This window comes from Nicotiana attenuata, unplaced genomic scaffold, assembly GCF_001879085.1.
Source record: "Nicotiana attenuata strain UT unplaced genomic scaffold, NIATTr2, whole genome shotgun sequence".
Classification (NCBI taxonomy): Eukaryota; Viridiplantae; Streptophyta; class Magnoliopsida; order Solanales; family Solanaceae; genus Nicotiana; species Nicotiana attenuata.
The window spans coordinates 57066-60251 of record NW_017673901.1 but is presented as its reverse complement, the minus strand read 5'-3'; positions in this window follow the sequence as shown (position 1 = coordinate 60251).

The window sequence follows — 3186 nt, the reverse complement described above, 5'->3', positions numbered from 1 at the left end:
AAGGGAAGTGGGAAGTGGTCTTTCCTGGTGGCTAGATTCAACTTTCTATAATCCATGCAGATTCTCCAGCCTGTGACGGTTCTTGTTGAGATAAGTTCATTGTTGTCATTCTTCACCACCGTCATGCCACCCTTTTTAGGCACACATTGAACTGGGCTAACCCAGCTACTGTCAGAGATTGGGAAAATGATTCCCACATCCAACCACTTTATCACTTCCTTCTTCACCACTTCCTTCATATTCGGGTTTAGCCGTCTCTGATGTTCCCTGGAAGGTTTGTGCCCCTCTTCCAGCAGAATCTTGTGCATGCAGTAGGCGGGGCTGATCCCCTTGATGTCTGTCATAGTCCACCCAATGGCAGTTTTGCACTCCCTTAGTACCTGTAGAAGCTGTTGAACCTGCACATCTAGCAAACCAGATGAAATAATAACAGGTAATGTGGAGTCAGGACCCAGAAATTCATACCTGAGGTGGGTTGGCAATGGCTTTAGTTCCAGCTTAGGGGGTTCCTCGATGGATGGCTTAGCTGGAGGGGTCTCTCTCTTTTCTAAGTGTAAGGGCTCAAACTCCAGATTTCTCCCCCAGAACCCTCTACCTTCCAGTGCCAACACCCATTCCGCCAAATCCTCACCATTCACTTCATCCAAATTTGTCAAGCATGCATTAAGGGGATCCTCAACCGTCAACGCCTCATCATCAGACTCTACAATTACATCTACTGCATCAATAAGAGAACAATTTGCGAACTCACTTGGTCGCCACATCGATTTCTGCACATTGAATATAATTTCTTCATCATTGAGCCTCATCTTAAGCTCCCCAGTCTCGCAATCAATCAAAGCTCTCCCCGTGGCCAAGAAAGGTCGTCCTAAAATTTTAGGAATTTCTTCATCCACTTTGCAATCCAAGATTACAAAATCTGCAGGGAACACGAATTTCCCCACCTGAATAAGCACATCATCAAGGATCCTAAATGGACGTTTAACTGTTCTGTCGGCCAGCTGCAACAACATAGAGGTAGGTCTAGCTCTCCCAATGCCTAACCTCTTATAAATAACCAGGGGCATGAGATTAATACTGGCCCCTAAATCACAGAGTGCCTTAGCAAAGGCATAGTTCCCAATAGTGCATGGAATTGTAAAACTACCTGGATCAGATAGCTTTTCAGCACCAGGTCTAGATACCACTGCACTACAGGTCTGAGTAAGTGTCACTGTCGACACGTCTTGAAAATCAAATTTCCGAGACATCAAGTCCTTCATCATTTTAGCGTATCCTGGCATCTCCTTTAAAGCTTCAATCAGTGGAATGTTTACCTGGATTTGTTTGAGCATCTCCAGGAACTTTTTATACTGCTCCTCCTTTTGATGCTTGGCCAACCTTTGTGGGAATGGTGCAGGAGGTCTTTTCTTCCCAATCACTTGAGATTTCTCTTTCTCAGCTACTGTTTCAACTACTGGCTCAACTACTGCCTCAGTCTCTTGCTGCATATTCGTTTCTTCAGGAGCGGGCTGGACTGTTACCTCTGTCAATCCCGTAGACTCATCCAGCTCAATGGGCACTGGAATGAGTGTCTCAGCCTGTATGTTTTCTCGAGCTCTCTCTTGCTCAACATCTAGATCCCTACCGTTCCGAAGACTCACCGCCATCAGCTGCTTTGGGCCCTGATCTTTTGGATTGATTTGGGTATCTGCTGGTAATGGCCCTTGAGGACGATTGTTAAGAGGCATTGAAATCTGGCCCACTTGTACCTCAATATTTTTGATAGTTGCATCATGTGCATCCACCCTTTCATTTATCTTAGCATTGGACCCAATAACCTGATGCATCATTGCTTCAAGTCTTGCAAACCCATATCCTGTCTTCCACCCTGCTGTTGCTGAGGTGGGTGATACCCTTGCTGCTGATTGTGTCTAGATACCACTGCACTACAGGTCTGAGTAAGTGTCACTGTCGACACGTCTTGAAAATCAAATTTTCGAGACATCAAGTCCTTCATCATTTTAGCGTATCCTGGCATCTCCTTTAAAGCTTCAATCAGTGGAATGTTTACCTGGATTTGTTTGAGCATCTCCAGGAACTTTTTATACTGCTCCTCCTTTTGATGCTTGGCCAACCTTTGTGGGAATGGTGCAGGAGGTCTTTTCTTCCCAATCACTTGAGATTTCTCTTTCTCAGCTACTGTTTCAACTACTGGCTCAACTACTGCCTCAGTCTCTTGCTGCATATTCGTTTCTTCAGGAGCGGGCTGGACTGTTACCTCTGTCAATCCCGTAGACTCATCCAGCTCAATGGGCACTGGAATGAGTGTCTCAGCCTGTATGTTTTCTCGAGCTCTCTCTTGCTCAACATCTAGATCCCTACCATTCCGGAGACTCACCGCCATCAGCTGCTTTGGGCCCTGATCTTTTGGATTGATTTGGGTATTTGCAGGTAATGTCCCTTGAGGACGATTGTTCAGTGACATTGAAATCTGGCCCACTTGTACCTCAATATTTTTGATAGCTGCATCATGTGCATCCACCCTTTAATTTATCTTAGCATTGGACCCAATAACCTGCTGCATCATTGCTTCAAGTCTTGCAAAACCGTCTTCCTATCTTCCACCCTACTGCTGCTGAGGTGGGTGGTACCCTTGCTGCTGATTGTTGTACCCCTGTGGTCTAGGATACGGTGCCATGTTGTTTGGGGGTCTCATGCCTCCCATGTTTCCGGCGTTATATTGTGGCTGAGGTGGCCTGTACTGCTGCTGAGTCTGCTGAACCCAGTTCTGATTTCCTTGTCTCTGACCCCCATAGTTAGCCACATAGTTCATATCTTTAGGGTGTTGATGATGATGATCATGCTCTGCATTCCAAGGATTACCAATTGGCTGGCTAATGCAAGATGTGCACAAGCCCCCATTGGTAGTATCTACTATATGTACCTGCTGCTTCTGCCCTGATTCCTCCACCTTTTTGGTGAGGATGCTCATTTGGGTCAAGAGAGTCGCTATATTTTCAGCCATTGTATTAGAAGGATCAAGAGGCACTGAGTGCACCACTGGAGTGATAGGTGCATTCCTAGTTGTCCATCCCGAATTCTGCGCCATTTTGTCAAGCAAATTCTGACCTTCTCTCCAAGTCTTGCTCAAGAATGCCCCACCAGCAGAGACATCTACAATATTCTTCATGCTGTCAGACAGTC